This window comes from Callithrix jacchus, chromosome 20 (genome assembly GCF_049354715.1).
Source record: "Callithrix jacchus isolate 240 chromosome 20, calJac240_pri, whole genome shotgun sequence".
Classification (NCBI taxonomy): Eukaryota; Metazoa; Chordata; class Mammalia; order Primates; family Cebidae; genus Callithrix; species Callithrix jacchus.
Genome location: NC_133521.1, coordinates 9186941 through 9198067, shown reverse-complemented (window position 1 = coordinate 9198067; position 11127 = coordinate 9186941). Strand labels below are relative to the sequence as shown.

Genomic DNA, 11127 nt, shown 5'->3' with positions numbered 1-11127 from the left:
GCTGGGAACTATACAGGAAAGGGGAAGAGTGAACATGAGGATAGAGACATGGTCCTCACACTCAAGATGCTCCCCTTCAAGTAGGAGTCATGACTAAAAAGAAGTGGAGAACAGGCAGAGCAAGCAGCCTGGATGTGAGGCAGCTACATGCTACAGGTCTTGAGAGAGATCCTTTCTCCTAGAGACCGTGGAGGGGATCCAAGAAGCAACAGAACATTTGGAGGATGCATCACACTTAGTCATGGATGAAAGACTGTTGTAGAGAGTACTTTTCAAGTGGAAGGCACAACTTAGGCATAGACAAGAAGGGGCAGGATGTGAACATTCAGAGATGAACAACAGCGGGAACAAAGACTGAGCACTGGAAAATTACCCAGAAAAATCACAGCAGTCCCTCGTGACCTGACCCTGCCCATCTCTCCATTTCCTCTCACTTACAGTGGCCCAGCCATGTGGGCCTTCCATCTGAGACTCCAATGAACCTGTGGTTTCCCATCTTAGGGCCTTGGCTGATCCCTTCATTCTGCTTGGAAGCTTCCCCCCTCACACCTCCCACAGCTGCCCCCTTCTCACCCTCTCCATCTCAACCACTCCCCATGGAGGCTTTTGCTACCATCCCCTCCAAAGTGTGTCCACGCTCTTTTTCTCACTTAGTGCCCCTTACCCGGTACTTCCTGACATTTAGACCCAGCGTTTCCTCACCCACCTATATAGATAGGAATTTTTGCATATTTGCATAAGGAGTCACATGGAAGAATATTCACTGCTAAAGTGCATGAACTCTAACAAGATTATATGTATTAGATTTGGGAAGATACCACATACCAGTTAACAGGAAAATGGATAAATAAAGGGAGATCGTGATGCTGTCACAGTCTGGCTGGACGTTAAACCAAACTGGAAACCCAGAACTCGTGGCAACAACATGGAGAACTATTAAATCAATAATGAAAAAAAGTGCTCGCTTCGGCAGCACATATACTAAAATTCGAACGATACAGAGAAGATTAGCATGGCCCCTGCGCAAGAATGACACGCAAATTCGTGAAGCGTTCCATATTTTTAAGAGACTTAGACTCCCACACAATAATAGTGGGAGACTTTAACACTCCACTGTCAATATTAGACAGATCAACCAGACAGAAAATCAACAAGGATATCCAGGGCTTGAACTCAGACCTGGAGCAAGCAAACCTGATAGACATTTACAGAACTCTCCACCCCAAATCCACAGAATATACATTCTTCTCAGCACCACATCACACCTACTCAAAAATTGACCACATAATTGGAAGTAAAGCACTGCTCAACAAATGCAAAACAACTGAAATCATAACAAACAGCCTCTCAGACCATAGTGCAATCAAGTTAGAACTCAGAATACAGAAACCAACCCAGAACTGCACAGCTTCATGGAAACTGAACAACTGGCTCTTGAATGTTGACTGGGTAAACAATGAAATGAAGTCAGAAATAAAGAAGTTCTTCGAAACCAATGAGAATGAAGACACAATGTGCCAGAACCTCTGGGACACATTTAAAGCAGTCTCTAGAGGAAAGTATATAGCAATAAGTGCCCATATGAGGAGAATGGAGAGATCCAAAATTGACACCCTATCTTCAAAATTGAAAGAGCTAGAGGAGAAAGATCAAAAAAACTCAAAACCCAGCAGAAGACAAGAAATAACTAAGATCAGAGCTGAACTGAAGGAGATTGAGATACGAAAAACCCTTCAAAAAATCAACAAATCCAAGAGCTGGTTTTTTGAAAAGATCAACAAAATAGACAGACCACTAGCCAGATTGATTAAAAAGAAAAGAGAGAACAACCAAATAGATGCAATAAAAAATGATAAAGGGGAAATCACCACAGATTCCACAGAAATTCAAACCATCATCAGAGAATATTACAAACAACTCTATGCACATAAACTAGTAAACCTGGAAGAAATGGATAAATTCCTGGACTCCTGTGTCCTCCCAAGCCTAAACCAGGAGGAAGCTGAAACTATGAATAGACCAATAACAAGGGCAGAAGTCGAGGCAGCAATTAAGAGCCTACCACACAAAAAAAGCCCAGGTCCAGATGGGTTCACAGCCGAATTCTACCAGAGACACAAAGAGGAGCTGGTACCATTCCTTCTAAAACTATTTCAAACAATCCAAAAAGAGGGAATACTTCCCAAATCATTTTACGAGACCAACATCATCCTGATACCAAAACCCGGCAGAGACCCAACAAGAAAAGAAAACTTCAGGCCAATATCCATGATGAACATAGATGCAAAAATTTTCAATAAAATATTGGCAAGCCGAATGCAACAGCAAATCAAAAAACTTATTCCCCATGATCAAGTAGGATTCATCCCGGGGATGCAAGGCTGGTTCAACATACGCAAGTTCTATAAACGTAATTCACCACATAAACAGAACCAAAAACAAAAACCACATGATTATCTCAATTGATGCAGAGAAGGCATTTGATAAAATTCAACAGCCCTTTATGCTAAAAACCCTCAATAAACTCGTTATCGATGGAACGTATCTCAAAGTAATAAAAGCTATTTATGACAAACCAACAGCCAATATCATACTGAATGGGCAAAAACTGGAAGCATTCCCTTTGAAATCTGGCACTAGACAAGGATGCCCTCTTTCACCACTCCTATTCAATATAGTTCTGGAAGTTCTAGCCAGAGCAACCAGGCAAGAAAAAGAAATAAAGGGTATTCAAATAGGAAAGGTGGAAGCCAAATTGTCTCTATTTGCAGACGACATGATAGTATACCTAGAAGACCCCATTGCCTCAGCCCAAAAACTCCTGAAACTGATAAGCAACTTCAGCAAAGTCTCAGGATATAAAATCAATGTGCAAAAATCACAAGCATTTGTCTACACCAATAACAGACTTAAAGAAAGCCAAATCAAGAACAAACTGCCATGCACAATTGCTACAAAAAGAATAAAATACCTTGGAATACAACTCACAAGGAACATAAGGGACCTCTTCAAGGAGAACTACAAACCACTGCTCAACGAAATCAGAGAGGACACAAACAGATGGAGAAACATTCCATGTTCATGGTTAGGAAGAATTAATATCGTGAAAATGGCTATACTGCCCAAAGTAATTTACAGAATCAACGCTATCCCCATCAAGCTACCATTGACTTTCTTCACAGAACTGGAAAAAACCACCATGAACTTCATATGGAACCAAAAGAGAGCCCACAAGTCAATTCTAAGCAAAAAGAACACAGCGGGGGGCATCACACTACCGGATTTCAAACTATACTACAAGGCTATAGTAATCAAAACAGCATGGTACTGGTACCAAAACAGAGATGTAGACCAATGGAACAAAACAGAGGCACCGGAGGCAACACAACATATCTACAACTATACAATCTTTGATAAACCTGACAAAAACAAGCAAGGGGGAAAGGATTCCCTGTTTAACAAATGGTGTTGGGAAAACTGGCTAGCCATGTGCAGAAAGCAGAAACTGGACCCCTTCCTGACACCTTACACTAAAATTAACTCCAGATGGATTAAAGACTTAAACATAAGACCTGGCACCATAAAAACCCTAGAAGGAAATCTAGGCAAAACCATCCAGGACATAGGAGTAGGCAAGGACTTTATGAACAAAACACCAAAAGCATTGGCAACAAAAGCCAAAATAGACAAATGGGACCCAATCAAACTCCACAGCTTCTGCACGGCAAAAGAAACAGTCACTAGAGTGGATCGGCAACAAACAGAATGGGAAAAAATTTTTGCAGTTTACCCATCTGACAAAGGGCTGATATCCAGAATTTACAAAGAACTCAAACGGATTTACAGGAAAAAAACAAACAAGCCCATTCAAAAGTGGGCGAAGGATATGAACAGACACTTTATGAAAGAAGACATATATGAGGCCAACAATCATATGAAAAAATGCTCATCGTCACTGGTCATCAGAGAGATGCAAATCAAAACCACATTGAGATACCATCTCACGCCAGTTAGAATGGCGATCATTAAAAAATCTGGAGACAACAGATGCTGGAGAGGATGTGGAGAAAAAGGAACACTTTTACACTGTTGGTGGGAGTGTAAATTAGTTCAATCATTGTGGAAGATAGTGTGGCGATTCCTCAAGGCCTTAGAAATAGAAATTCCATTTGACCCAGCAATCCCATTACTGGGTATATATCCAAAAGACTATAAATCGTTCTACTATAAGGACACATGCACATGAATGTTCATTGCAGCACTGTTTACAATAGCAAAGACCTGGAATCAACCAAAATGCCCACTGATAATAGACTGGATTGGAAAAATGTGGCACATATACACCATGGAATATTATGCAGCAATCAGAAATGATGAGTTTGTGTCGTTTGTAGGGACATGGATGAATCTGGAGAACGTCATCCTCAGCAAACTGACACAAGAACAGAAAATGAAACACCGCATATTCTCACTCATAGGTGGGTGATGAAAAATGAGAACACATGGACACAGAAAGGGGAGTACTAAACACTGGGGTCTATTGGGGGAAAAGGGGAGGGCCAGTGGGAGGGGGAGGTGGGGAGGGATAGCCTGGGGAGAAATGCCAAATGTGGGTGAAGGGGAGAAGGAAAGAAAAGCACACTGCCATGTGTGTTCCTACGCAACTGTCTTACATGCTCTGCTCATGTACCCCAAAACCTAAAATCCAATAAAAAATAAAAAATAAATAAAAATAAAAAATAATGAAAAAAAAGGAAACAAGAAAGCTGCCAGAGACAACCAAGAGTGTGACCACATTTATTCTCTGAAGGTGTAAAAGAACATGGACACATACAAATGCAATCAAACTTAAAATTATATATGGGAAAATTTATGACAGCAGTTACCACTGAGGGAGAGAAGGAAGGGAACTGTATGGTGAAAAGGCATCCACTGTGTTCGCAATGCTTTGATTCTTAAGCTGAGTGGTGGGTATGTTAATGTTTATGAAATATTCTCTATGAGTTTTTGCATGCCTGAAATACTTCAACATACTGCAATTTTAAAGGATGGGGATGAAGACTAAGTGTTTTGCTTTCTATAAGAAATGCTACTGGGGTACAGTAGGGCTGAGAAGCGGCCAGACTGTTTGTGAACCTAGATAAAGCTTCTGATTTCTTCTGGCTTGCCTAGAGGTGCCCTGCCCTTGGCGGGTGGTCCAGCCCATGACACAGCTGCACACAGCGGTACCTGTAAGCAGCAAGCATGGTAAACCTCCCAGATGCCACCCCTGGCCTGCTGCAATGCAGAGTGCATTCCCTGGGAAGCCGTGTTTCCTCCAGGTGAAGGATGGGATCACTCCATCTCTGTCGCCTGCGCAGAGAAGGAAGTGCTATGGAGAGACAGATTAGATCATCTATTATCAAGTAGGCATAAGATAGACTGAGGAGGCACCTGCAGCTCGCCAGATGTTCTATCCATTATCAGAGTCATGGGGAGGGCAGGCCTTGGTTCTTCCTTTCTGTCCCCCTAGTGCAGATTCTCTAGGGAAGAATCAGACAAGAGACTGGATCATGGACCAGTTCCCTCAAAACTGGTCTGATGATGGGGCAGGGTTCTGAGGGGGGCACCACAGGCAGCACAGAGTACATTACTCCTGGGCTGTGGAAATATTCAAGAAGAGAGTATAATCTTTTGGAAGGTTCTTGTGTTCAGGGCAGTGGTGAAGCATAATAAATGTCTCCCCTGGGACACTTAAACAAACCCCAACCATTGCTACCATCATCGTCATCGTCTTCATCATTGTCAAATGCTTACTCTGAGCCAGAACCTCTGCTAAGGGTTTCACCTGCATGTTCGTATGGACTTATGGCAAGGTCTTTAGAAGGAAAGAACTGTCCGCATCCCCAGGTGACAGCAGAGGGAACTGAGGTAGGGAGAGGCAAGTAACCAACTGAGCTCCACCAAGGTGGACTGCCACAAACATGCCATCTCCTCTGCCTCACCATTGACTTGTCAATGACCTCCTCACCCAGGCATCTGCTGCACAGATGGGAAGGTGGGCAGAGTCCCTTTGTTTCCTTATATCCCGGAAGCACTCTGGACAGAAATGGCATACCCAGCACCTAGCATCCAGCACCCAGCACCTAGCACAGCCTTCTCTGGCCAGCCAAGGCCCAGAAGTCTCAGCTTTAAGGGCTTAGTTTCTAAAACAAGCACCTGGGAGCATTACACAGCTTTCCTTAGAACCCAAAAGGCTCTTCATGACTTTATGAATCTTCAGAGATGAGGATGAGCATGGCTGTAGGGAAGACCAGGCAGCTAGCAAGACCTAATCCTGAGTCCCTTCCCTGGTCATTTAAAGGATCCCCTCATCACCCATCCACTTCTACTTGTTGACTCTTGGGGAACAAGCAACCCAGAGTGACTAACTACACCAGCACCACCACAATATCACCACCAACACCCAAAGCCCACTACCTTCCAAATCTGGGAGCACGTCACCACCTGATCTGGAAACCTCTTCCTATACCTCTGATATTCTGTTTCAGTGAGTCTGAGCCCAGACGCAGACCTTCTGTAAAATACCCTGAGATGATTCCAATGATCCTACAAATTTAGTACACATGGCATTAAGCTGTAGAAGGCTCTAATGATGGAATTAGGAATTCCAACTTGTAGGAGGGGCAGGAGGAGATAGAGGTGTCAGCTTTTCTGGCAAAGAACAGAATTATGCCCCCAAAACTTAACTCCCAAGCCCACCCCTGCCCCTGGAAACATTGGTTACCAGTTAGGTCACACAGGGAGAAATTATACTTTAGAGTTTCACAAGCGAAGGATCATCAGCTCCACTCTACTCTGGCCTCCAGACACCCTCCCTCCCTTTCCCTAAATTCATCCCATCCACAGCCAGCCTCATTTTCAGAGTCATGCTCACCTGACCACAAGATGCCCAGGCAGATTGCATGTTCCAGATCCAAATGAGGTGTATTAGTCAGCTCAGGCTGCCATAACAAATGCCACAGATCAGGTGGCTTAAACCACAGGATTTCTTCCTCACAGTTGTGGAGGCTGGAACTCCAAGATCAAGGAGTTGGTTCAGGAGTTCAAGACCAGTCTGACCAACATAGGGAAACCCCATCTCTTCCAAAAATACAAAAATTAGCCTGGCACGGTGACACACACCTGTAATCCCAGCTACTCGGGAGGCTGCGGCAGGTGAATTGCTTGAACCTGGGAGGTGGAGGTTGCAGTGAGCTGAGATCGAGCCACTGCACTACAACCTGGGAGACAGAGTGAGACTCGATTCCAAAAAAAAAAAAAAGGTGTTGGTAAAGTTGGCTTCTTCTGAGGCCTCTCTTCTTGGCTTCTAGCTGGCCATCTGCTCCCTGTGTCCTCACAGGGTCTTTCCTCTGTGTGTGTCTGTGTCCTGATCTCCTAAGGACACCAGCGAGATTGGATTAGAGCCCACCTTGTATTACCTCAATTACTTCTTTAAAGGCCTTATCTACAAATACAGTCACATTCTATTATACGGGGGGTTAGGGCTCCAAAATGTGCATGGAGGGCTGCAATTCAGCCTGTAACAGGAGGGAAAACAGCTTGCAGAGAAAGGCAGGGAGTTTGTGTGTCACGGATAATTCTCTTACTCACTGGATCTTCCACCTGGATTTACATCCCTCTCATTCCTCTCCAATCCCCCACACTTTCTAAATCTTGACATAGTCTAGTAGTTTATATTATCCCATGGTATTATATTTTCTTTACAGCAGGAATTACAGAACACTTAAAGCATCACTTCAAGTGCAGGAGATGAGCCCTGGAAAATATTGTCATCGCACCCAGCATTGGCACGCGCTCTTCTCCCTTCTGGGCTCCTCTGTGCTCATCCATTAGTTCGGTGAATAGCAGCCATCAGTCACTGGTGGACTCTTCTCCAAAACTCTATTTGATTTTCTTGAATTACCACGTGAGACAGGGTAAACAGGAGACCCATGAAATACTCTCCAATTCCAAATTGATAGAGGGGCATCATGCCAGACCCTGACACCCATAAAACTGAATGACTTGGAATTTCCAGAGCCAGGATGGAGGCTGGAGAGGACGTTAAGAGGTAGGAACAGGGTGGAGCATAGGGAGGCCCTGGGTTTGTAAACCCAGCCCAGTTCATCTCAACTGGAAACACAACAGCAGCCTGGACCTCAGCCTCACTGCACCCAAGTCCCTGGATCAGCTCTGGGGATGTTTGCAATTGGTCTCCCAAACAGAGAAGAATTCCAAGAAGGCCCTTCTGACTAATAGCATTGACCTGCCTTTAGCAAACAGTCCGTAAACATCAACAACATGGCATCAAGAGGTGGTCTTGGTAAATTGTTTGCTTGACAAAAGGAGTCATTATTTTATTTTATTTTTCAGCTTGTATTTTGGATTTGGGGGTATGTACGCAGGTTTGTTACACAGGTATCTTATATGAAACTGAGGTTTGGGGTATGAATGATTCTGCTACCCAGGTAGTGAACATGGTACCCAGTAAGTAGTTTTCCAGCACACACCCACCTCTCCCTTTTCTAGTAGGTGCTGCTGTCTGTCATTGCCATCTTTATGTCCATGCATACTCAATGTTTAGCTCCCACTTTTAAGTGAGAACATTCGGTATTTGGTTTTCTGTTCTTGCATTAATTTGCTTAGGATAATGGACTCCAGCTGCATCCATGTTGCTGCAAAGAACATGATTTTGTTCATTTTTACGGCTAAACAGTGTTCCATGGTGTATATATATCACATTTTCCTTATCCAATCCACTATTGATGGGTGGGCACTTAGGTTGATTCCATGTCTTTGCTATTGAAGAGTCATTATTTTAAAAAGCATTTGCCCAGTTCTTGTGGACAAGGCCCAAAGTGCATTTTTCCCAGCACTCCTCCTGTCTTGGGCCAAAGCCTCTTCTCGACCAGAGGGCAGATAATGACTAGAGGTAGATCCTGTCACTGAGATTCAGAAATGGTCCCATTTGCTCAACAGAATCTGTTCTTTGGGAAAAGGTTACTCCAGGCGAGGGAGTTTTGAGGATGCCTGGGCTTCCTCCAGGTGCCAATCTGCAGCCAGCTCTGTCCCCAGAGCTCTGTCCCCAGACTCTGCCTAAGCCTCCATGCCTGTTCTGCTCCTGCAGGCCCTTGCACCCTGTCCAGCCCAGATGGGTTCCCCCACTTCCCACTGTCAATGCCCTCTTGCCTTAGGAGTGTATCTAAAATGTTAACACTATATGGATCGAATAAAGGTACACTGTGGCTTCTGGAAGTCAGATAGGTATAAGCTCTTCAGGAGCAATTTGGAAATGGCTGAACTGAGACTTGTCTGCCAGGCACTTGCAGGAGTGGGAGGTCTCATTAAGCTGGCCTTTCCCTTCTGGGAGCTTGCTGTTCAGAGACGAGCAGTGGATAACTTGGAGGTGGGGGAAGAGGGGATGAAATCTGTGTCTTTAAGAAAATGGAGATTAAAACATTTAACTTTGAATCATAAACAGAAGCCACAAATTAGAGAGAGTCAGAGAACCGGAAATCAAAAGAGGAGAGGCCCGTTCCTGGGAAATAAGGAGGTTTGGGCGAGCAATGACATTCAGTATCCCTTCCTGGAGACGTTGATCACTAGGGCCAGGCTGCCTGCTGCATCACTATCAGAAGAGTCTGGCCCAGAGGGGATATTCTGAGACTGCCCTTCACTGAATTATCTAATTGTCCCACAGTTTTAGGCATAGATCTTTTAGGTCAGAGAAAAGGACAAAAATCTCAGTTGAAAGTGGGCATCCTCTTGCAACCCAACAAGGAATGCATTGTGCAGGCTGTAGTGGGACTTTTCAAAGATATATTTCTAGCATTTCTCCAGATGCTAACTGGATTTACACCTTTGAGCAACTGCATAAACTCCCTGGCAATACAAGTCTATAGCTGTTCTGAGGGCCTACCCTGAGTCAAGTGCTTTGAAGGTGCTAGAAAGGCAGAGGTGAATGAAATATGGCTCTAGAGCTACCAGTGTAATGGGAGACACAGACACATTCATCACAAAGCATAATATTAAGCAAAGCAGTTGATGAGTTAGTCTACATCAGTATAACATAAAAATAAGTCGGACAGACAAGGTGCCATAGCTCACACTTGTTATCCCAGAACTTTGGGAGGCAAAGGCAGGCAGATCACTTGAACTCAGGAGTTTAAGATCAGCCTGGGCAACATGGCAAAACCCCCTCTCTACAAAAGCACACATTTGCCTGGTATGGTGCATGTCTGTAGTCTCAACTACTCAGGAGGGTGAGGTGGGAGGATCACTTGAGCCCGGGAAGCACAGGTTGCAGTGAACCGAGATCTGCAGTCTGGGTGACAGAGTAAGACTCTGCTACAAGGAAGGAAGAAAGGAAGAAAGAAAGAAAGAAAGGAAGGAAGGGAAGGAGGGAAGGAGGGAGGAAGGGAGGGAGGGAGAGAAGGAGGGAGGGGAGGCAGGAAGGAAGGAAGGAAGGAAGGAAGGAAGGAAGGAAGGAAGGAAGGAAGGAAGGAAGGAAGGAAGGAAGGAAGGAAGGAAAAAGAAAAAGTCAGGAAGACCCAGGATGCAACCCCAGATCTCCACATCCCACTTGATGGTTCTTGAACAGGTTATATCATCCCCCAGAAATTCCATTTCCCAGATCTAAGAAGTAGAGCCCTGTCTCTGTGAAGATCCACAAAGCAAGGAAAGTGATGCAGTGTGTCTCACAGGGAAAGGAAGGACCAGGGCATTGTTCTGAAGCTGCCTGAGGGTATGCATCAAGGTCTTTGGGTGAATTTCTAGAATCCCTATTAAGGTTTGCAGCATCTGAGAAGTAAAATGAATCCGAAGAAGTCATCTGGAGATAAAGCTATCCCTGTGTTCGGTCCAATATCAGTGCTGAACAAATGGGAAAGTAAGCAAGAGAATGAATGGGGTAAATAGGGGAAGTGATTCAGGACTGATTCTCTTACCTTTCAGCCAGACCTTCAGCTGGACCCCTGTGAATAAAGGAGATTTTATTCATTTATTTATCTGTTTGTTTAACAAATATATGGCACTTAATTTGTGCTGGGCATTATTATTCTCAGTGTTTCACTTTAAAAATACAGTTTAATATTCACTATAATCCAA

At 44.2% G+C, this 11127-nt stretch overlaps 1 non-coding gene across 1 annotated transcript; it reads left to right on the top strand.

Moving 5' to 3' along the window:
* Positions 1-957: 957 nt before the first annotated feature.
* On the top strand, positions 958-1064 carry LOC118149837 (U6 spliceosomal RNA). Its single transcript, XR_004737547.1, has one exon. It is a non-coding gene; the product is annotated as a U6 spliceosomal RNA (small nuclear RNA).
* The last annotated feature ends 10063 nt before the right edge of the window (positions 1065-11127 follow it).